Genomic DNA, 25,444 nt, shown 5'->3' with positions numbered 1-25,444 from the left:
ATGAAAACAGTGTTCAAACCACACATGTGAGGCATTGCCGCGATCTTTAGAGCGAGATCAATAATTCTAGCCCTAGACCTCCCCTGTGACTCAAAGCATGCAACCTGTAGAGTTTTTGTTAAACGTCGCCTATGGAGATTTTTTAAGGGTAAAAGATTGTCGCCATTCCACGAGCGAGGGCAACTTTGAAGCGTGACATGTTGGGTATTAATTCACTCAGCATAACATTATCTTTCACAATCTAAAAAAAAAAATTGGGGTAACTTTACTCTTATTTTTTAATTCAAAAAAGTGAATTTAAAAAAAAAAAAAAGTGCACTTGTATGACCGCTGCACAAATACGGTGTGACAAAAAGTTTTTCAAAAACCACCATTTTATTCTCTAGGGTGTTAATACCATTAAAACATTATACATTTTCTTTCTAAGTAATTTTCTAGCAAAAAAAAATGTTTTTAACTTAGAAACCAAATCTCAGAAAGAGGCTTGGTCCTTAAGTGGTAAATAGGCAAGGGGCCGGGCCACCTGGTGAAATGACCTGGTGGCCCTGCCCCCTTGTGATGCCACCGACCCAGTATACACCGAAGGGCCTGGTATGGATTTGAGGGGGGGGACCCCATGCCATTTTTTCCAATTTTTTTTTTTGCCAGCAACTTTGTTTTTTTTTACAATCAATCAATATTTTATTATGGTAATCAATTCACACAGAAGTACAAGCGCTTTGTTTCCAACCAAAAGGATGGCCGCATGCTGATGTCATACGTCGCAGGTCCCTCAATCCCAATACTTTTCTTCATTTCCAAAAAAACTGTGGCACAAAATGAGGTCACTTTAGGATGTCTACTTTATAAAAATTATTAATTTGGGGGGTGGTTGTACTGTCCTGGCATTTTAACAGAAAGTAAGTGAAACAGTTTTTTATTTTCTTTTATTATTTTTTCCATTATATAATAAAAGAATATAAAACCCAATAGTTATTAAATACCACCAGAAGAAAGCTCTATCATTCTGAAAAAAAATGTAAATAAACTTAATTTGGGTACATTGTTTGCATGATGGTATAATTGTCAGTTTATTACAGCAGTGGCCTGATAATGAAGGAGTATTATACGATGGTAATCAAGTGGTAAAAATGCTTATGAATTCATGTTGGCTTCAGATGAAGAGAACCAATCCACACAAATTTGCTTTTAGCCTGAATTGTCCTCAGTCACAAAACATGGGTAAAGGTTTATTCATATTCACTCACATTTAGCTATGGTAAATGCATTATAGTATTGATTTATTAGCAGCAAATAAGCTATTCACTTTGCAAAAAAACTTGCACCAGAGCTTAGTGAATATGATGAAGCTTCACTTTGTCAAAAACTACTCAATTATGTTCAAGGAAAAAAAACAAACAGCATTTTTGCTTGTCCACAATTGGATTATGGAAATCATTAGAACATCACCTCATTCACTAAGCTCTAGGGCAAATTCTCTTGCGAAGTGCAGCTTCGCTTGCAAAGTCTATTTGTCTTTAGTAAACCAGCCCAATGGCCCTGCTAAAAAACCATTAGGAAATTATAGGTATGTCCAGGCAGTGTAGTTAAAATCATAGAGCTGGGTTGAGACAGGAACATATGCTAGGCAGAAAAGGGTGCCAGTGATTTTCAGCATTCCATTCAAATTTTTCAAATGGCATGGTAGCTATTATAGTCCTACATCACCTCTAGTATGATGCAAAATTGGGAAAATAAAACAACCACAAGGAATCTTTATCTGGCAGGTCAGCTACATATATATGTCATCAGCATGTTGATCTCATTTCTCACATATACTTCTGGAGGATGAATTTGATTGTAATTGAATGCAGTAGTCATGTCCCAACCATTTATAAAACCAACATTGATGTCTTTAAAGATAATTTCCATAATGAGATAGTGAACATATGCATGGAAATCACTCATTCCTTCAAATTCTCCTCCCATCTCACTTGTATTCTCTGTCTTGATGATAACTTTCGTTTCTGGGCTTCTCAGAAGCAGGCGCTCTATGGCACGTCGGATATTGTACAGCCTCTTAATGTAGTGATGCACAGGGAATAATCTAAAATGCACCCCAATATTGAAAGCAATCACAGTGTACTGGCTTCCTCCTATTAAGTCAATTTCACGTGGAATAGTGCGTTCCTCTGTGAGGGTTGTGAATCCAAGATAAATAAATGGCCTTGCATGATGTATCCAAAGAACATGGATTTTTCTTTCAGTGTCAACGCCTAAATGCTTTTGTGACCATCCTCCTTCATAGACATTGAGAAATTTTATGTCTAGAAAAAAAAAATTATACTGTGAGAATTTTGGTAGGCTTTGGAAATCTAAAAATGCTACTAGTAGATTAAAAATGCGGGTAAACATTGAGATAACATAGGACCAGAGATGGAAAAACATCCTAAAATCTGCTAGCTTGCCTGATTTTAAATGATGAAATGAGATCATACAAAACATATTCCCTAACATACTTCACCCTCACATATCTTTCACTTTTTGAAAAACACATCTTTTCCGGATGAAAATATTATAGCAAAATATATTTTCCTAAGCACAATGGGATACATTGGATTTTCTGGATTTCTTAAAAGGATTAGCATCATCAGCATCATGGACAGAGTAGAAAAATGATCAATCAAAAAGTAAAAATATATCTCACCTTAAAAAAAGACTTTTCCCAGGTACAACAAAGTATCAACATTTTGCTGCAATTTGATGCAATACTGTAAGCCATAAATGTGTACAAGAAGCAGACTATGAAAAAAGTACTTCAATATCTTCAAAAACATTGACAACCCAGCAGGAAAAAAAGGATAAATGAAAAGAGACATCATTGCAGAATTACTGTGATGAAAAAACAGAAAAGACTAGGTAGTTGCTAGTTTAAAAAAAAAGTAGCAGTACAGTAGCAGTAGCAACACAGCATCATTGTTTTGATCCACCCACCAAAGCTGTATCATAGGGCCTACTATTAAGTTCTGGTGGGCGGAGCAAAACATCAGGGGGCACGGCTGTGGCGGAAACTCATGGGCTGAGGCCATTTTCAAGTTTACACTAGGTTGGCTGGACAGATGTGCGGCACTTCTTTGATTTTATACATGCATCACTTTGGATGAGCACCTTTGGCAGCCTGCACCTTTTCTCCCTGGTGACTGTAGGACTTTGGTTTCCCTAGCTTTATTGGTGTTCATAATCTAGCACCTAAGGTCGCAGCTGAGTTGCGGTCCTCAGATTGAAGATGTTACTAAGAGAAATATAGAGTTTGTCTGTCTCTGGCTTCAGTACCTTCTAGCATAACCTAACTAACCTGGAGCAATCATGTAGATTAGAAAGCAAGAACCTCTTATCTGCAATTCAGCAATGCATAAATTATTAAAGTCATTGCAGCAGCATGACAACTTGTTAACCAGTATTTTCAGAAAATAGGAAAGCATTGCCAAATACCTAATATCTCTTTTTTCTTCTTTTTGGAGGAAAAAATATTAAATGCATAAATACATTATTTGCAGGAAAAAAAATGTGAAGTTACATTTTTTGCAACTAAGCCTGCAAAGTGTTGCAACCTTGATCAGTGGAGATTGGGGGGGGGGGGGGTCCATTTGCACCATGTTACACCCTAAATACAGACCTAACATGTAACATTTGGGAAAAGGTTAGCTTTCAAGTAAACAGTTTTATGTACTTAAATTGCAACTGTGGCTAGGCTAATGACATTCAAGTATTTATACATACTTAGAGGAGCTCCAGGCTCCTTTGGAAAAAATTAAAAGTCAGCAGCTACATTTACCTGTCCTGGAATTCACCTGTGTCTTCACCCCAACCGATTTTTTAATCGGCTCTTGGGTGCTGCCACCACCATTTCTTGTAAGGGAAACCATCAGAGAAGCCTTGCAGCTTCACAGGTGGCTCCCTACTGCGCATGCGCGAAGCGTGCTGTGCTTTATGAATGGCGGGAGAAGGAGGGCAAACTCCCGGGTGACTTTGCCGCAACAAATTCATCCAGAAGTGGGAGCGGGTACCTGTCAAAATTAGGTACAAGCTCCCCCCCCCCCCGAAAGGTGCCAAATGTGGCAGCGGAGGGTGGGAGGAAGAAAACAAGCAGAGCTTTCCTTTTTTGGTGGAGCTCCGCTTTAAGCAGCAAATGCACCATAAAAAAGACTTCTGTTTCCACAGGCACTGTGGAACAGTTTATCCTCAAAGTTTACAGCAGGAGCAGCACTAAAGTAATTTTCACTGCAGCTCAGCTCTCCCAGCCACTCCCTCCCAGAACACCTTCTCTATGTTTACATTAGAGGATAGAAGGCTGGAAGGCTGCCAATTCACTGTTGGAAGGGGTGAATTGGAATCTAGAAGCCTCCTGCCCCTACACCATATGAATGTGCTTATCCACAAAAACAAATCCACAAAATAAAAATCCCTGAAAATGCCTCACAATATAAATCCATCATCAATCATGGTGTCCAGAGATGCAAATCCTTGTTAATCGTAATGAATTAACCTACTTTCCCGAAAGAAAAAAAAAGCAACCACTAACACAATCCACTCCTGACAATATGAATAACAGCTCCTGGTCCCCACAGCAGGATGTAAACAAAGGATCTCCTGGGTGACTAAGTATAAACATGAATTTGAAAGGCATCCTATTTTTATATTTTTTTATTGTGTAAGGTCCCACTTAAAATTCATACCAGACCCTCATCAAGGATAAGGATCTGGTATGTATTTTTAGAAGGAAACCCATGCAGTTGTGTCTGGTCCCTCATTAACATTTATACCAGACTCTCATCTAGGATAAGGGCATGGTCAGGGCCGTCTTTCCGCATGGGCACGCTGGGCAGTTGCCCGGGGGCCCCACTTGCCTGGGGGGCCCCACCTGCCCAGCGAACCCAGCCAAGTTTGCTGCCGCATTGTGCCAGTGCTGTGCAATGGCGTCACCAGTGTGGGGCCCCATGTGCCTCCCCCCCAAATTAAGTGCTGTACTGTTTTTGTATAACCGAAAAAATAGCCGCTGGTTGGCGCCGCGGCTGTCCGAATGTCCACCCGCTGATCGCTGAATGACTCATTATTGAGTAGCAGTCTGTCAGGTGACATCACGTGACAGCTGCCGCTGTTGTTTATGGGAGTTGTAGTCCGCGGCGGCTGCTGCATGCTCAAGCTCCCTGCTCCCAGGGGGTGGAGTCAGTCTGAGGAGAGCAGCGCAGCCAGCTTAGCACGTGCTACAACTCCCATCGCCGCGGTCGGAATCCAGGATATTTTGCCTGCCCCAGTGCCTCTGCTTGGCTGGACACTGTGTAAAAACACCATGTGACGTAGCTGGCTTTTGCGCGCCACTTCTGGCTGGTGGTACAGTAACAGTACTGTGGAGTAGATGTGACCCCCGGCCAGGAGCAACATCATCACCCACCCCCCAGGACTGGAGGAAGCCGTGGAGAAGGAGGAAGAGAGGACCTGTCCTGCTGAGCACTGAGTCTGCCAAGCAAGCTGAGGTGAGAGACCCTGACACCCCCACAGGATCAATCATCCCATTGATCTGCCCCCCATACACCTCATTTACCTTGCCCATGGTCTGTGAATCCTGCTGGGAGCTGCCCACAGCCTACAGGCCAGCAGGACCCACATGCCATGGTTGGCTCCCAGCAGGACCCACAGACCATGGCCAGCAGGACCCATAGGCTATTGTCCACTCCCAGCAGGACCCACGTGTCAGTGGCAAGCAGGACCCACAGGTCAGTGGCCAGCTCCCAGCAGGACCCACAGGTCCACATCCAGCTCCCAGCAGGACCCACAGGTCAGTGGCCAGCAGGAACCACAGGTCCGCAGCTTGCGGGTCCTGCTGGGATCTGGCCACTGACCTGTGGGTCCTGCTGGCCACTGACCTGTGGGTCCTGTTGGCCACTGACCTGTGGGTCCTGCTGGCCACTGACGTGTGGGCCCTGCTGGCCACTAGCCTAGGGTGACCAGAAGTCCCCAGAACTGCCAGATTACAAATATCTCCCGCTTACACATAATTAGTACTTTTGTACTGCCCCATTTTAATCTGTAATTTCTTGTTTTTCAATTTCTTGCTTTTCAAGCTCATGTTATATTGTCCAAACGTTGTGTTAATGTTTAAACACTGATTTTGTTGAAAGTACCAATAAATATAGCCTTATTGATAATTTGCATTTTTATTCTCGTGCGTGATTGTGTAGACAGGGCCCCAGTGCACTGTATTGCCCGGGGGTCTATAATGCTCTTAAGATGGCACTGGGTGTGGTGTAAATGAAGGAAATTCCTGGCCACTTGATTTACAAACAGAATGAAGCAGCCAGGAGCTTTCGTAGTACGTTGCATACATCGTGATGTTAAACTGATATTAAAGTATCACTGAAGAGAAAGCCACTCCATGTGAGCACATTAGCCATCTATTCACAGCATAGCCAGGGTTTAGGTGAAGGTGCTAGCACAGCTTGTCTTCAGCTACACAATCAAAAAATACCGGAATTAGCTGCAACACATCAGCTTTATTGATCTTTTATGCAAAAGACATCACAGACAGTGCGGGGTACAGTAAAGGTTGACACGTTTCCCACTGTGACTAGCGCTTACGCATAACCTGAGGTTATGCGTAAGCGCTAGTCACAGTGCAAACCGCGTCAGCTTTTACTGTACCCTGCAAAGTCTGTGATGTCTTTTGCATGGAGGATCAATAAAGGTGACGTGTTGCAGCGAATTCCAGATTCATTTTGATTGTATATCTGCAGAGGATCAGGGTGCGTATCATAGCGGTCCTTTACCATGTGATCAGCTATGTCCAATCACAGCTCATCACATGTAAACAAATGCTGGTTATCGGCATTTCCTTTCCTCAGCGCTGTCAGTGTGCGAGGAAAGGAAAGCCAGTAACCGGCTTTCCTGTGACAGGGGACATTTACACTGGTAATCAGGGCAGTCCATCAGTGCAGCTTATCAGTGCCGACTTATCAATGCAGCCTCATCAGTGCCCATCAGTACATCAGATTCGGCATGGAATTGTTTGGCAAATCCACCCTAAAACAAACCCAGGTATATTTGGTTTGTCACTAATGATGAATTTCTCCACTGTGTCTTCAGCTACAGTGGTCAGTGAGAGCTTGTTTAAAGGTGCATCCACTGTTTGTTAAGAACATGTGTATACTTTAAAGTAGAAGTCTGGTCAAAACCTAACAAAGCTCAAACCTACTCTCAACCCCATTCTAACCCCTATGTTAACTATCCTGTAAAGGAAAGATACGTATACTTACCTAATCTGAGGGGCACTCTGGTCCAGTAACATGACATGATCTCCCCAGGGTCTGGCTTCAGGAGAAAGGTGAGAGCAGTAACAACTGCAGTGCCAGGGTGGTGACGTCACACATCCATTTACCACGGGGCACCCATTGTCTGCTGTTCCTCCTTTATAGTGAAGCCAGGGCTGGGATTCGATCACGTGATTGGACTGGAGCACCCTTAGATTAGGTAAGTATACACATTTTTCCTTTACAGGGTAGTTAACATAGGGCTTAGAATGGGGGTGGGAGCAGGTTTAAGTTTAGTGGTTTTGACCAGACTTCTACTTTATTGTCCATAGCATGACCACATTTACAGTAAGAATTTGTACATATGTGTTCATAGCCTGGAGAGAAGCAAGAAGGAGCATTCTCGTCTGTCCTTTATTTACAAACTCAACTGAAAATGTGGCTAGGTACACCCTCAATGTTTATTCTGAGCATGATAGGTAGAATCATAGTTTCATACTATCAATACTTACTTTGCAACTTAGTTTCAAAAATATATATCCACTGATGCATGGTTGAATCCCCAAACATATAGAAGAACCTTCCCTTCATGCAAGCTTTTAGTTGTTCTACTTCATGGTAGGTCTTCATGTTGCAAGTCTTTGGGTACCAGATATTGTTCATAAAATATCCACTGGGGTATTCTAATTTTCCTCCTGTTTTTCATTTCTCTTTTGTCTCTAAACCTGAATCTGACAAAAAATATAATAGAAGAATTTGCATTAATAATATCACCATTACTTTTGAATTGCATCACAGATACTAAATTCATTGTACAGGCGGTACCCTAGTTACAAACATCTGACTTACATCTGACTTACAAACGAATCCTACTTACAAATGGAGGGAGACAACAGGAAGTGAGAGGAAATCTATCCCTAGGAAGGGAATTCACTCCTATAAGAGTTATTATGGGAAAAAGGTGTAACCACGGATGCTTTATCACCAAGGCTTGTTTCCACAACAACCCAAAATTTTCTAAATCCAATTGTCATTGGGACAGAAAGTGAGGTGAAATCTTCTGAACAGGGGCACAGACAGCAAAACAAACGTTACAGGGGTGTTAATTCTTCCCTATGTTATCCAAAAAGATTAAACTTTTTTTTTGGGCTGGAGAAATAAATGTACCTGTTCTGACAAACAGATTCAACTTAAGAATAAACCTACAAACCCTCTTGTTTGTAATCCCGGGACCGCCTATACTGTATAACCATTCAATTATAGAGACCATTTGCGCCTGTGATCAATTTTTTCATCTTAACAAAAAGTAACTAGAACAAACCATGAATATGTTAGGCACTTATTTGTAACAAGCAGAATTGTTTGTAAAAGTGTCAGATGATTGAGAGGGAAACTATACTTTTTTTTGTACATATACTGTATACAATGTACAATATTTGTTATACGAATATAATATGTATAACAAGTGTAGCCAAGTCCTGGGCCTCTACAGGTCTAATGGTGACCTCCAGAGTTAGAGACAGCTGACTAGGGATGAGCTTGATGTTCAACTCGAACATCGGGTGTTCGCCCGTTCGCAGAACAGCGAACATTATGGGGCATTTGAGCGGGAAATTTGAGCGCCGCGGAATGCAGTGGAATGACCAATAATGCACTACGAGATGTGCGCTCTGCTGAGAGAGCCATAATTAGTCAAAGGCAGAGGACTTTGGCCAATCATGGCTCAGAGGGACTAAGTCAACGCCCCACACTATATAAGGCTGCTTACACGGCGGCCGTGTGTAGTGTTGTTAGGGTGGACAGAGAGATAGCTTCAGTTAGATTAAGCAGGCATGTTATTCAGTTAGTGGCAGTGTAATATATATATATATATATATATATATATATATATATATCTATACAGTCAGTCTAGTATATATATATATATATATATATACTCTGCATTTAGCATAGACTATATATTCAGTGTTTACTCGATATTCAGTCAGAGAAGGCAGTGTATTAATTATACATATACAGTCTCGTATATATATATATATATATATATATATATATATATTCTGCATCCAGTGTAGCCTATATCTACAGTGCATTAGGTGGTGCACTGTTTCGAATACACTTCAGGTGATGTATTAATATGTATATATATATATATATATATATATATATATATATATATATATATATATATATATATATATATATATATATATATATATATATATATATATATATATATATATATATATATATATATATATATATATATATATATATATATATATATATGTATGTATATATATATATATATGTATACACATATACTCTGCATTCTTTGTAGCCTATATCTACAGTGCATTAGGTGGTGTACTGTTTCTAATACACTTCAGGCAGTGTGCACAGTATCTAATACAGTGTGTACAGTTTCTAACACACTTCAGGTGGTGTACACTGTATCAAATACAGTGTGTACAGTTTCTACTACAATTCTGGTGGTGTACACAGTATACAATACACTGTGTATAGTTTCTACTATACTTCTGGTGGTGTACACAGTACACAATACAGTGCAGCCGTAGTACAGTTTCTAATACAGTGCAGGTGGTGTACACAGTATCTAATACAGTATGTACAGTTTCTACTATACTTCTTGTGGTGTACACAGTAAACAATACAGTGCAGCTGTAGTACAGTTTCTAATACAGTGCAGGCGGTGTACACAGTATCTAATACAGTGTGTACAGTTTATACTACACTTCTGGTGGTGTATACAGTATCTAATACATTGTGTACAGTTTCTAATACACTTCAGGCGGTGTACACAGTATCTAATACAGTGTGTACAGTTTCTACTACACTTCTGGTGGTGTACACAGTACACAATGCAGTGCAGCCATTGTACAGTTTCTAATACAGTGCAGGTGGTGTACACAGTATCTAATACAGTGTGTACAGTGTCTACTACACTTCTGGTGGTGTACACAGTACACAATGCATTGCAGCCATTGTACAGTTTCTAATACAGTGCAGGCGGTGTACACAGTATCTAATACAGTGTGTAAGTTTCTACCAAACTTATGGTGGTGTACACAGTACACAATACAGTGCAGCCATAGTACAGTTTCTAATACAGTGCAGGCGGTGCACACAGTATCTAATATAGTGTGTACAATTTCTACTACACTTCTGGTGGTGTACACAGTATACAATACAGTGTGTACAGTTTCTAATACACTTCAGGTGGTGTACACAGTATCTAATACAGTGTGTACAGTTTCTACTACTTTTCTGGTTGTGTACACAGTATCTAATACGTTGTATACAGTTTCTAATACACTTCAGGTGGTGTGTTAATATATATATATTTATATATACAGTATATATATATATATATATATATATATATATATATATATATATATATATACATATACAGGGCTCAAAATTTCAAGTCCTGAGCTACTAGCCAAGCCTCAAGGGTTACTCGCCACCAGTTGCCCCGCCCAACCCCTACCGTGCCCCGCCCCTAATCCCACCCCTAAACACGCCATCATACATTATCTCATGAAATGACACTTAAATGTTTTATGCAGAGTTACCTTATAAAATAGATAATGACAACTTTATCTGTGTCCCCAATGCAGCTATGTGTCCCCAATGAGCCTGTGTCCCCAATGCAGCCTGTGTCCCCATTGCAGCCTGTGTCCCCATTGCAGCCTGTGTCCCCAATGCAGCCTGTGTCCCCATTGTAGTCTGTGTCCCCATTGCAGCCTGTGTCCCCATTGCAGCCTGTGTCCCCAATGCAGCTATGTGTCCCCAATGTAGCTATGTGTCACCAGTGCAGCCTGTGTCCACCAATGCAACCTGTGCCCGCCAGTGCAGCCTGTGCCCCCAAGTGCAGCCTGTGTCCCCAATGCAGCTATGTGTCCCCAGTGCAGCCTGTGTCACCAATGCAACCTGTGCCCGCCAGTGCAACCTGTTCCCACCAGTGCAGGCTGTGTCCGCCAGTGCAGCCTGTGTCACCAATCCAGCCTGTGCCCACCAGTGCAGCCTGTGTCACCAATCCAGCCTGTGCCCACCAATGCAGCCTGTGTCCGCAAGTGCAGCCATGTGTCCCAGTTGCAGCCTGTGTCCCCATTGCAGCCTGTGTCCCAATTGCAGCTATGTGTCCCCAATGCAGCCTGTGTCCCCAATGCAGCCTGTGTCCCCAATGCAGCTATGTGTCCCCAATGCAGCTGTGTATCCCCAATGCAACCTGTAAAACAACAATTGTCCCAAACAGCATCACGAACTGCTGCACATAATACCGAACACTTCCTATGGGATCTCTGCACTCCAGGAGGCATGCCTCATGTAGGTGGATGGCTGGCCATATAGGTGCACCTATATCCTCCTAGACGGCTGTTCCGATCAGCGGGTCAGAACGTTCCCTCGATGAGTGAGCCGGCTAGCCCCAGCGAGGGATGACAGCGGGCGTGACGTCCGAACGGGATGACGTCAACGCGTTTCACATTACGAAGATGTGTAGCTTCATCTGGACGTATAGGTGGCATACGAGGGCTCCTTCTTATTACCGTCCGTTCCTCGCACACGCCCACCCAGCTGATCTATATCAAGGAGATTCTCCCCGTCTGTGTATGTCCAGATTATCGCCCGTTGTTTGTTTACTGCTCCATGTATGTAGCAAGATTCTTTCATGTAGCTGTAAAACCCTTACACACGATCTCTTGGATACATAGCCAATAGATTGGAAGCACTTATGGAAATAATAAAGTCGATTCATGTCCCTATTCCATACAATATAACATCTGTTCAATGCAGGTAATATTTATATAAACCAATCGTTGTCCCGCTTATCTTGCATGACAGACATCAAGATAATGATTGAGTGGGGAATACGTTTAGAATATGAATCAAACCAAAAGGAAAAACAGGAAAGGAAGGAAGGAGAAAAGGAAGGGAGAGAAAAAAGGAAGGGGAGAAAAAAACGGGAATAAAAGAAGGAAAGAAAAATATGCATCCACATAGTAATTAACCACTATGCAAGAGTCTCTAAATATGTATTATCTGTGGTGGCCCATAATGGTCCATAGAATACTTGAATAAAGCAAACATAGAGGGAATTATATATATGGGTCACAAAAATAGCTGATCTGCACCCATGAATCCTGACCATGCATGTATGTCTGCATTGTCACCATTCAGATCAGCTAAAAGGACTCAAATTAGAGATGCGAACAAAGTGCTATCCACCATATGCTATACATGCTATGGGCCCTTATGGTCCAGAGGACAGGGTGAGCAGTAGTGAAAGTGCTCATACGTAACCCCAATATAGTAAAAGGATTGTAGGTTTGCCAACTAACCAATTCGAAAGAAGGTTTACATCCATTGTGTTTATACTGCCAGGAAAGGCTGTAAATTTAGTTCCGTATTAAGGCCTGAAGGAACCAGTGAGCCCAGACGGAAAATCCATCTTTTTTCTTTTTGCTGCAGAACTTGGTCGAAATCCCCTCTTCTAGAGGAAAGATTCAGGGTGTAGATACCCTTAACCAGCATGCCAGACAGCTTGCCCTGGTGGTGTTGGGCAAAGTGTCTGGCCACCAGTTTCTCTGGATTTTTTTTTTTTCCAGGATTTCCTTCATGTGTTCTCCTAAGTGAATCCTAAATTGACGTTTGGTCTTGCCGATATATATCTTTTTACATGGGCAAGTCAACATATAGATGACCCTTGTGGTTGCACAATTAATGAGGTTTTTAATCTCAAAGTTCTTTTTGTTCAGAGAGTTACTAAAAGTTGTTGTCCTATGTACATATGGACATACCTGACAATGTCCACAGGGGAACATCCCCTTACTTCTAGGGAATTGGGATAGCCAGGAGCTGTCAGTGCTTCTAATATGTTCAGAGTGAACTAGGCAATTACCTTGCCACCATTTTTGGGACAGGCCCTACTATCTGAGCTATACCGGGGGTGCTGGTGAGTATGCCCCAGTGTTTCTCTAATATGGATCTAACCGTGTCCCACTGGGTACCAAACTCCGTGATAATTCTCACTGGGTCAAGGACGGTGGGAGAGGGAAGGACATGTTGTAGATTTTTTGTTGATTTTTTGTCTAAAAGGGAATGGCGGTCGCGTCCTGCTGCCTTACGTTTTGCTCTTCTTAATTGTTTATAGGAGTATCCACATTCCCGAAAGCGTTTATACAGTTCGTCAGTTTCACATCTGTAGTCTTCTTTATTGGAACAATTTCGCCTGATACGGAGAAATTGGCCTACAGGGATACTGTCCTTCAGCCATTTCGGGTGGTGACTGTCCGCTCTTAGGAGTGTGTTCACGGAAGTCTCCTTCCGAAAAGTATGAGTCACCAGGGATATATCCTTCCTACCAATTGACAGGTCCAGAAAGGAAATTCTTTCTCGGTCCCATACGTAAGTCAATTTGATGTTTCGGTCATTGGAGTTCAGATAGTCTATAAATTGCGCAAGTGAATCCTGATCACCCCTCCAAATAACAAACACGTTGTCGATGTACCTGAGCCACGTGTGTACATGGCCCAAGTACATCGGCGAGGTGTAGACCATGTCCTCCTCCCACAACCCCAAGTGGAGACAGGCATATGCTGGGGCCCAGGGTGCTCCCATGGAGGTGCCATTGATTTGTTGATAGTTACTTGATAAAAACTGAAAAAAGTTATTGAGGGCAAAAGTCAAAAGGTCCACTAAAAATTCATGTTGTGGTCCGTAGTTGGGAAAATGTCTGTCAAGGAAGATTTTGACCGCTCTAATCCCCCAGTCATGGGGGATCCACGTGCAAAGGGATTCCATGTCGATCCCCACTAGGAGGAGCTCACCCTGTACATTGATTTGGGAGATATGTCTCAAGACATCACCAGTGTCTTTAACATAGGACTTGAGGTCTATGACCATCTCCTTAAGGAGATTATCTATTATTATTATTATTATACAGTATTTATATAGCGCCAACAGTTTACGTAGCACTTTACAACTTGAGGGTAGACAGTACAAATACAATACACTTTGATACAGTAGGAATCAGAGGGCCCTGCTCCTTAGAGCTTACAATCTAAGAGGGAAGGTCAAGAGATACAAGAGGTAATAACTGTGGGTGATGTGCTGATTGAGAAGATAAATGTACAGTTGTTAGGTGGGGGCCAGATAGGCTTCTCTGAAGAGATGAGTTTTCAGGGATCGTCTGAAAGTGGATAAAGTAGGAGAAAATCAGACGGATTGGGGTAGAGCATTCCAGAGGATGGGGGAGGCTCTGGAGAAGTCCTGAAGGCGAGCATGGGATGAGGTGACAAGGGAGTTTGAGAGCAGGAGGTCTTGGGACGAGCGAAGAGAACGATTAGGTTGCTATTTTGTGACTAGGTTAGAGATGTAGCTGGGGGCCAGGTTGTGGATGGCTTTGTAAGTTATAGTTAGTATCTTGAATTGAATTCGGTGACTGAGTGGCAGCCAATGGAGGGATTGGCAGAGGGGTGTAGCAGACGCTGAGCGGTTTGTGAGGTGGATGAGCCTGGCAGCAGCGTTCATGATGGACTGAAGTAGGGATAGCCTATTTAGAGGTAAACCAATGAGGAGGGAGTTGCAGTAGTCGAGGCGGGAGATGACCAGGGAGTGGATTAGAAGCTTTGTGGTGACATTGGTTAGGAAGGGGTGTATCTTGGAGATGTTGTGGAGATTGAGGTGGCAAGCTTTGGATAGTGATAGAATGTGGGGTCGAAAGGTTAGATCAGAGTCCAAGATTACACCTAGGACCTTGGCGTGGGGAGATGGGTTGATAGTTGAGCCGTTGATATTGACAGGGAAATCAGGGGAAGTGGCACCTGAGGGAGGAAATATCATGAGCTCGGTTTTGGATAGGTTGAGTTTGAGGAAGTGATTTGACATCCAGGCTGATATGTCTGCTAGTAAGTTGGTAATGCGTGAGGAGACAGATGGAGAGAGCTGGGGGGTGGAGAGATAGATTTGGGTGTCATCAGCGTAGAGATGATATTTAAAGCCGTGGGAGGCAATCAACTGACCCAAGGAGGTGGTATAGATTGAGAAAAGGAGAGGTCCAAGAACAGCACCTTGGGGGACCCCAACGGAAAAAGGAAGAGGAGAGGAGGAAGTAGAGTTGTAAGTGACACTGAAGGAGCGGTGGGATAGGTAGGATGAGAACCAGCGAAGAGTACAGTCACAGAGACCAAAGGAGTGGAGTTTTTTGAGGAGGAGGGGGTGGTCCACTGTGTCAAAAGGCAGCAGAGAGATCCAGGAGAAGTAGTACAGAATAGTGTCCATTGGCTTTAGCCATTAGTAGGTAATTTGAGCGTTTAGGGAGAGCAGTTTCCGTGGAGTGTTGAGGACGAAAACTGAAGGGGATCAAGAAGTTTATTCATGGTCAGATGGTAGCTTAGTCGGTTGTAGACCAGTCTTTCAAGAAGTTTGGAGGAGAAGGAGAGTAAGGAGATGGGACGTAAGTTGTTGAGATTGGTGGGATCCAGTGAGGGCTTTTTTAGTATGGGGTTGACTAGCGCATGTTTTAGAGAGTTTGGGAAGATGCCACAAGAGAGGGAGAGGTTGAAAATGTGAGTTAGAGAGTGTAGAATCGAGTCAGAGGGTGAGCGTAGCATTTGCGAGGGAACAGGATCCAGGGGGCAAGTGGTTAGATGAGTGCTAGATAAAAGTTTAGCAACCTCAGTAATAGTAGCAGGGTTGAATGAGGGAAGTAATGATTGTGTCTGTGGACATGGGGTGTTGCATGGGGAGGTTTTTGCGCATTGGTGATCTCCTCATGAATTGTATCAATCTTAGTTTTGAAGTGATTGGCAATCTCCTGGGCAGTGAGTGAGTTGGTGGGTGGAGGCAGTGGAGGACAGAGTAGAGTGTTGAAGGTAGAGAAGAGTTGACGTAGACTGGATGAGAAGGTGTTAATGAGTGTGATAAAGTAGGTCTGTTTGGCAGTGTGAAGGCAGGAGTAGTATTTTAGGAGGGCAGATTTATATTGTGTGAAGTCTTCCTGGGTCTTAGTCTTATGCCACAGGCGCTCAAGAGCGCAGCTACATTTTCTGAGACTTCTGGTGTCATCTGTTTGCCAGGGTTGTAGCAGTCGGGGCCTAATTCTGCGTGTAGTGAGGGGGGCAAGCTTGTCTAGGGAGGAAGACAGTGAGCTGTTGTATATGAAAGTAGCTAGGTTGGGGCAGGACAGAGGTGAGATTTTGTCATAGAGGTGATCAGTAGCAGAGTAGAGAAGAGAAGGGTTGAGGTGGCAAAGGTTTCTACGTGTAACTGTTAGGCGGTTGGAGGGAGAAGAGGTGGAAGACAGGGAGAAAGCAAAACTAATAAGGCGGTGATCAGAGAGTGGGAGTGGATTGTTGGAAAGGTTGCACGGAGTGCACAGATAGGAAAAGACAAGGTCAAGGGTGTTGCCGTTGGAGTGGGTAGGAGCCTGTATCCATTGCTTCAGGTCAAGCGATGAGGTTAGACTGAGAAGTTTAGAAGTAATAGTAGTGTTAGTTAGGGATGAGCTTCGAGTTCGACTCGAACATTGGCTGTTCGCAAGTTCGCCGAACAGCGAACAATTTGAATGCCGCAGCACACCCTTTAAAAGTCTATGGGAGAAATCAAAAGTGCTAGTTTTAAAGGCTTATAGGCAAGTTATTGTCATAAAAAGTGTTTGGGGACCCGGGTCCTGCCCCAGGGGACATGGATCAATGCAAAAAAAAGTTTTAAAAACGGCCGTTTTTTCAGGAGCAGTGATTTTAATAATGCTTAAAGTCAAACCTATAAAAGTGTAATATCCCTTTAAATTTCGTACCTGGGGGGTGTCTATAGTATGCCTGTAAAGGGGCGCATGTTTCCCGTGTTTAGAACAGTCTGACAGCAAAATGACATTTTGAAGGAAAAAACCCATTTAAAACTACCCGCGGCTATTGCATTGCCGACAATACACATAGAAGTTCATTGATAAAAACGGCATGGGAATTCCCCACAGGGAAACCCCGAACCAAAATTAAAAAAAAAAATGACGTGGGAGTCCCCCTAAATTCCATACCAGGCCCTTCAGGTCTGGTATGGATATTAAGGGGAACCCCGGCCAAAATTTAAAAAAAAAATGACGTGGGGTTCCCCCTAAATTCCATACCAGACCCTTCAGGTCTGGTATGGATTTTAAGGGGAACCCCGCGCCAAAAAAAAAAAAAACGGCGTGGGGGTCCCCCCAAAAATCCATACCAGACCCTTATCCGAGCACGCAACCTGGCAGGCCGCAGGAAAAGAGGGGGGGACGAGAGTGCGGCCCCCCCCTCCTGAACCGTACCAGGCCACATGCCCTCAACATTGGGAGGGTGCTTTGGGGTAGCCCCCCAAAACACATTGTCCCCATGTTGATGAGGACAAGGGCCTCATCCCCACAACCCTGGCCGGTGGTTGTGGGGGTCTGCGGGCGGGGGGCTTATCGGAATCTGGAAGCCCGCTTTAACAAGGGGACCCCCAGATCCCGGCCCCCCCCCTGTGTGAAATGGTAAGGGGGTACTTACCCCTACCATTTCACTAAAAAACTGTCAAAAATGTTAAAAATGACAAGAGACAGTTTTTGAGAATTCCTTTATTTAAATGCTTCTTCTTTCTTCGGGCCTGGTATGGAATTTAGGGGGACTCCCACGTCATTTTTTTTTTTTTAATTTTGGTTCGGGGTTTCCCTGTGGGGAATTCCCATGCCGTTTTTAACAATGAACTTCTATGTGTATTGTCGGCAATGCAATAGCCACGGGTAGTTTTAAATGGGTTTTTTCCTTCGAAATGTCATTTTGCTGTCAGACTGTTCTAAACACTGGAAACATGCGCCCCTTTACAGGCATACTATAGACACCCCCCAGGTACGAAATTTAAAGGGATATTACACTTTTATTGTTTGACTTTAAGCATTATAAAAATCACTGCTCCTGAAAAAAACGGCCGTTTTTAAAACTTTTTTTTGCATTGATCCATGTCCCCTGGGGCAGGACCCGGGTCCCCAAACACTTTTTATGACAATAACTTGCATATAAGCCTTTAAAATTAGCACTTTTGATTATTCATGTTCGTGTCCCATAGACTTTAACGGTGTTCGCGTGTTCGAGCAAACTTTTTTCCTGTTCGCATGTTCTGGTGCGAACCGAACAGGGGGGTGTTCGGCTCATCCCTAGGTTTAGTGTTAACAGGGATGTTGAAGTCCCCAAGAATAATTGTGGGGATTTCAGAAGAGAGAAAGTAGGGTAGCCAGGCAGAGAAGTCATCAAGAAAGGCTGATACTGGTCCGGGGGGCCGGTAGATGACAGAAATTCTTAGAGAAATGGGAGAGAATAGACGAATGCAATGTGCCTCAAAAGCGGAGAGTGTCAGAGAGGGAGGTGGGTGAAGTACCTGATAGGTGCTGCATGGGGCTAGAAGGATTCCCACTCCACTTCCCTTCCGTCCACTTGGTCTGGGAGAGTGAGTCCAGAGAAGGCCCCCATGGGAGAGGGAAGCAGGAGAAATAGTATCTGATTCATGAAGCCAGGTTTCAGTAATGGCAAGTAGGTTAAAGGAATTTGTGATAAAGAGGTCGTGAAGGGCAGTGAGTTTGTTGCAGACAGAACGTGCATTCCACAGGGCACAGGAAAAGGGGGGGCTGGTTTTGGAAAGAGCAATAGAGACCAAGTTCTGTGGGTTGCGGCTCCTGCCAGAGGGTGTAGGGGGATGGGAGCGTTTGGCAAAGACAGATGATGGTGGCCCAGGGTTTGGGGATATGTCACCAGAGATTAGGAGAAGCAGGAGGGTGAGGGAGGTAATGTGGGAATGTGATTTATGTGAAGGGGCATGTCTCAGAGTACTGGAGGTTTTATCAGTATATGGATGTAGAATGAGCAAGAGTTGGTAGGAGCAGTAGTAGGGAGAAGACAGAAGGCAGGGTGATATGTATAAGCAGGCGGGTGGAGAGGGGGGGGTGAAGGTGAGAGAGTTTGAGGAGAGAGGACAGGAGTGTCAGAAGCAGTGGTAGAGAGTGCATGTTACACAGTGGAAGGAGAGCTTATTAGAGAGACAGGGTCACCTGCAGTCTGTTAGGTGCTTTGAAGTTCATTAATTAATCATGAGTGACTATAAGAATGCCTAACAATCAAAGTGGACTTTTTGCTTCTAAAGTCAGAATAGCAAGAGGCCAGAGGCCAAGATAAGATCAACACATAAAAGCAAGGTTTGGAACAGGAAAATCTGGATGCCGCACACCGGATAAAGTTGAAAAATCTTCTTTATTGTAAAACTTGGATCATCAAAAATACAGGACAATCAGGCAGATAGTACAGACACAGCTGACGCGTCCGGTGTGCGGCATCCAGATTTTCCTGTTCCAAACCTTGCTTCAATTTGCATGTAGCCAGCACCTGGGACTCCCCTCCTCTGAAGGATTTACTAACATACACCTGGAATCAGGTCTTCCTGAGCGGTGATTCATTTCTTCTATCAACACATAAAACTTAGGTAAGACAGTCCAGAGCAACAAATAACAACGTCATGATTATGCACACAGGGCAACAGATAGAGAAGGCCACATACCAAGACACACACACATAGACAGCAAGCAAATCCCAATTTCATTTAACGGTGGAAGATGTGGTTGAGCTGACACATACCAAGATACACACACAGAGACAGCAAGCAAATCCCAATTTCATTTAACGGTGGAAGATGTGGTTGAGCTGACACATACCAAGACACACACAGAGACAGCAAGCAAATCCCAATTTCATTTAACGGTGGAAGATGTGGTCTTGTCTAAATAAAGTATTGTCTAAATACTTCCCGACTCTCTCTAGGGGACCCTTGATTGCTGAGACAATCGGTCTCCCAGGAGGATTCTTCAAAGATTTGTGTACTTTCGGGATGATGTAGAATACCGGTACATTATATTTATTGACTAAAAGGTAATTTAGTTCCCATTTACCTAGAAGTCCTGCCTCCCCTGCTAGCTTAAGTTTGTTGTTCAGGTTCGTGACAAGTTTGGGGAAGGGGTCACTGGATAATTTTTTATATGTTGTGGCATAACCCAAAAGGCGAAATACCTCCTTTTCATAATCTTTCTCATCCAGGAGCACCACGTTCCCACCTTTGTCACTCCTTTTTATCACTAGCTGTGGGGCTTCTGACAGTTCACGGATAGCTTTTCGTTCTTCTGGGGAGAGATTGTCCTCACTTTTTATGCTCCAGTCTACCTTGGATAGTTCTGTTTGTATCATATCCAAGAATAGGCTTAACCAGCGATTCTTGTTAAGTGGGGGCATCTTGGTGGACCTGATGTTAAGTTTGGACTGCCTTTTGTATGGGCCATTCCCAGCTTCCTCTCCGTCATTTTCTTCGAGAAGGGAGCTGAGAATTGCCAACATTTCTTCATCCTGATCTTTAGTTGTGTTTACGCCTGTTTGAGATGCAGGGTTATTTGTGTGGATAAAACAAAGGAAGACCTTACGTACGAATAAGGTGACGTCCTTAAATACTGTGAACTCTTCCATCTGGTTAGTGGGCGAAAAGGACATCCCTATTTGGAGGAGATCAATATGTCTCCTGCATAGGTTAAATTTAGAAACGTTGATAATTTTCATATCATGCCCCTCTAACTTATCGGTGAAAGGTTTGGCTATTTCCGCTGGCTTCTGGTGCGTGCCCCTCCCTTGGTTGTCTGTCTGAGGTCCGGGGGCTAGTTGTTTGTGTGTGTTTGCTTGTCCTCGCCCACCGCCCCCTCCCTCTCTAAAAAAGTCACAGTTTTAGTCAAGCTATCCTGTTCGGTATCGCTTTGGGATTTTTTGCCTCTAGAGGATGATCTCTGATTCCCTCTTCTAGATCTACTACGGCTACAACGTGGGGTTAAATCAAAGATATCTCCTTTTTCCCAGTCACTCAGGTCCCGTCTAAATTTAGATTGTTTAGTTGTTTATAATGTGGACTGTGTTTTTTCAACTTCCTTCTTTAGGGCCTCATTGAGTTTCTGAAACTCCTCTAGTTCTTTATATGGCTCCAGTCCCTGAGAGCTCTCCGTGATCGCCGTCACTAACTCCTCTAGCTGAATTTTCTCTTCTTCTACTATCAGTTTCATAACTGAGACCCCATGGTCTATACAGAGTTCCTTCCACTTTTCCAAAAATCTTGGACTGTGAAGGTGCTCAGCGGGTATCACTTTGTCTCTAATGCCGCGTACACACGAGCGGACTTTCTATCCTACTTGGTCCGGCACACTTTCCGACGGACTTTGTCCGCCAGGTGCGCCGGACTTTAAAACGAACGGACTTGCCCACACACGCCGGGATTTTCCGGCGGGCTAAGTCCGCCCGTCTTTCCGACGGACTTTCGCCGGAGTTCCGGCGGACTTTCAGAATGAACGGACTTGCCCACACACGGACAAGTCCGTTCATTTTGAACGTGACTCAGGTGCGACGGGACTAGAAAAGGATGTCAATCTTGCCGCTTTTATCGGCTAGATTGACACCTTGCGAGCCCCGTCGCGGGGCATACCAGGCCCTTAGGTCTGGTATGGATTATAAAGGGGAACCCCGCTACGCCGAAAAAACGGCGTGGGGTCCCCCTAAAATCCATACCAGACCCCGATCCGAGCACGCAGCCTGGCCGGTCAGGAAAGGGGGTGGGGACGAGCGAGCGCCCCCCCCCCTCCTGAACCGTACCAGGCCGCATGCCCTCAACATGGGGGGTGGGTGCTTTGGGGGAGGGGGGCGCCCTGCGCCCCCCCCCCCCCAAAGCACCTTGTCCCCATGTTGATGAGGACAAGGGCCTCTTCCCGACAACCCTGGCCGTTGGTTGTCGGGGTCTGCGGGCGGGGGCTTATCGGAATCTGGGAGCCCCCTTTAATAAGGGGGCCCCCAGATCCCGGCCCCCCACCCTATGTAAATGAGTATGGGGTACATGGTACCCCTACCCATTTACCTAGGAAAAAAGTGTAAGTAATAAAACACACCACACAGGTTTTTAAAATATTTTATTAAACAGCTCGGGGGGGGGGTCTTCTTCCGGCTTCGGGGGTCCCTCCGCTTCATCTTCTCCCGGCGTCCGGTTGGTTCTTCTCCGCTCTCCGGCCTCTTCTCCCGGTGTCGCAGGTCTTCGGCCGGCCCCTCCGCTCTCTTCATGTAGCTCTATTGCGAGCGGAGGTCCGGACTTCTGGGCTTCTTGGCTTCTTGGCTTCTTGGCTTCTTGGCTTCTTGGCTTCTCTTCTCTTCTCTTCCCCCAGATGTTGACACGACGCTCTCTCCGGCTGGACTGGTCTCTGAGGGCTGCGTTGTGACTTATATAGGCGGAGACCCCGCCCCCATATGATGTCACAGTCCCTGGGCATGCTGGGACTGTGACGTTTTAGGGGGCGTGGTCGGGGGGCGTGGTCGACCACGCCCCCTAAAACGTCACAGTCCCAGCATGCCCAGGGACTGTGACATCATATGGGGGCGGGGTCTCCGCCTATATAAGTCACAACGCAGCCCTCAGAAACCAGTCCAGCCGGAGAGAGCGTCGTGTCAACATCTGGGGGAAGAGAAGAGAAGCCAAGCCAAGCCAAGAAGCCAAGAAGCCAAGAAGCCCAGAAGTCCGGACCTCCGCTCGCAATAGAGCTACATGAAGAGAGCGGAGGGGCCGGCCGAAGACCTGCGACACCGGGAGAAGAGGCCGGAGAGCGGAGAAGAACCAACCGGACGCCGGGAGAAGATGAAGCGGAGGGACCCCCGAAGCCGGAAGAAGACCCCCGAAGCCGGAGGAAGATCCCCCCCCGGAGCTGTTTAATAAAATATTTTAAAAACCTGTGTAGTGTGTTTTATTACTTACACTTTTTTCCTAGGTAAATGGGTAGGGGTACCATGTACCCCATACTCATTTACATAGGGTGGGGGGCCGGGATCTGGGGGCCCCCTTATTAAAGGGGGCTCCCAGATTCCGATAAGCCCCCGCCCGCAGACCCCGACAACCAACGGCCAGGGTTGTCGGGAAGAGGCCCTTGTCCTCATCAACATGGGGACAAGGTGCTTTGGGGGGGGGGGCGGCGCAGGGCGCCCCCCTCCCCCAAAGCACCCACCCCCCATGTTGAGGGCATGCGGCCTGGTACGGTTCAGGAGGGGGGGGGGCGCTCGCTCGTCCCCACCCCCTTTCCTGACCGGCCAGGCTGCGTGCTCGGATCGGGGTCTGGTATGGATTTTAGGGGGACCCCACGCCGTTTTTTCGGCGTAGCGGGGTTCCCCTTTATAATCCATACCAGACCTAAGGGCCTGGTATGCCCCGCGCTCGCCGCAATAGGAAGATTTGTTTTTCCTATTGCAGCGAGCGCGAGATGCAATACCATCCCCTCGTGTCGTATTTGGTCTGTCGGACCAGCCTACACACGAGCGGGCTTTCCGTCGGACCAGCACACACACGAGCGGACTTTCCGCCCGAAACTGAGTCCGACGGAAAGATTTCAAACATGTTTAAAATCTAGGTCCGGCGGGCTTTTGGGAAGAAGTCCGCCGGAAAAGTCCGCCGCCGCCCACACACGGGCGGATTGTCCGGCACACTCTGGTCCGCCGGACCAAGTATGCCGGAAAGTCCGACCGTGTGTACGCGGCATAAGGCCTCTGGGCACTATTCTGTTAACTATGTAGGTTTCCAGGAAGGACACGTCCCACTTTCTGTTCAGGTGTTTGATGAGTAATTTTTTATGTTCCTTGAACCGAGATTTTACCTCTTCTTCTTGGGAGGGAATGGACACCGTGTCCGTCCTGAAAGCCTGACTAATTTCGCGATCGATATCCTCCCCGATCACAAACGCCATACTTGGCTAACAATACTTAAAGCAGCAAAATAATATCGAACAACAGACAACGCAGAACACCTGGGGCAGTAGTCGGTATAGCTCAGATATCATAAAATGCCTCAGGAACGGATCACCTGTGATCCCTATATCAAAATTAAATCAGGTTGGATGTAGAGAAGCTTGTTTAACCATGTATTAAATATATAGTATGTACCCTAGACCTGTGGTTGCCTTTCAGCCCCTAAACGTCTGCAAAACAACAATTGTCCCAAACAGAAGGGGGACCGAGAGAAAGTGGGGCTCAAAGGAAAGGCAACCCAAATGAGTATATATGGTATCAAAAAAATGTTTATTGTGGTACAAAAATATATAGTGCATGTAGATAAAAGAGCATAAACTGATTAATTCATTGCCCTAATAAAATTGATCAATAACATGGGACCGATCAACACAACCACACAGACGGGGGGGGGACACTACAACACGTAATCAAGGACAAACAAACAAAACGTCCGGACGTCTAGGCAATTGATGTCTGCGCAATCTACTAGAATGAGGAGTGTTCAGCTATGCTGAGTGAGGTTGCAAAGCAGACATCAATCCCCCTGGGGGGCGGCTCAGACCAGGATTGATGGGGGGGAGGGGAAAGAAGGGGGAAGGGTAAGGTGGAGGGGGGGTTTTGTAAAGGAAAGTGGAGTGGAACAAGAGAGAGAGATGGGAACCATGGAGTGGGGCCCTGGTATAGGACCTGATGTCATACACCAATCATCTAGTAGAGGGGGAGTATATTGGCCAAAAACATTGCTAAAGTTTGCCTGGAGTGGCAAAGTCCAAAGATATATGTAGCAGGATGCTTCAATCAACGTGATGGTACTCTAAATATGTCCTAATGAGTACTAGTGCGGTAAGTGAGACAGTTGCTAGCATAATGTTTGATGAGCAGAAACACGCAATGAAGGTGGTCAAGTACGTTACCACTTCCGGGTCCTGTATGGGAGTCCACAGATACTACCGAAGTGTAATATCACCTGTGCTGTGATCTGCACCATGAACTGCTGCACATAATACCGAACACTTCCTACGGGATCTCTGCACTCCAGGAGGCACACCTCATGTAGGTGGATGGCCGGCCATATAGGTGCACCTGTATCCCCAATGCAACCTGTGCCCACCAATGCAACCTGTGCCCGCCAGTGCAGAATGTGCTCGCCAGTGCAGCCTGTGTCCCCATTGCAGCCTGAGTCCCCATTGCAGCTATGTGTCCCCAGTGCAGCCTGTGCCCGCCAGTGCAGCCTGTGTCACCAATGCAACCTGTGCCAACCAGTGCAGCCTGTGTCACCAGTGCAGCCATGTGTCCCCA

At 45.1% G+C, this 25,444-nt stretch overlaps 1 pseudogene; it reads right to left on the bottom strand.

Annotated features, from left to right (window-relative positions):
• Nucleotides 1-636: 636 nt before the first annotated feature.
• The window catches only part of LOC141145231 (NXPE family member 1-like), a 98,480-nt pseudogene continuing 73,672 nt past the window's right edge, over nucleotides 637-25,444 (bottom strand).

Source organism: Aquarana catesbeiana, linkage group LG05, assembly GCF_042186555.1.
Source record: "Aquarana catesbeiana isolate 2022-GZ linkage group LG05, ASM4218655v1, whole genome shotgun sequence".
Taxonomy (NCBI): Eukaryota; Metazoa; Chordata; class Amphibia; order Anura; family Ranidae; genus Aquarana; species Aquarana catesbeiana.
The sequence above is the reverse complement of the archived record's forward strand: the minus strand, read 5'-3'. Positions and strand labels throughout refer to the sequence as shown.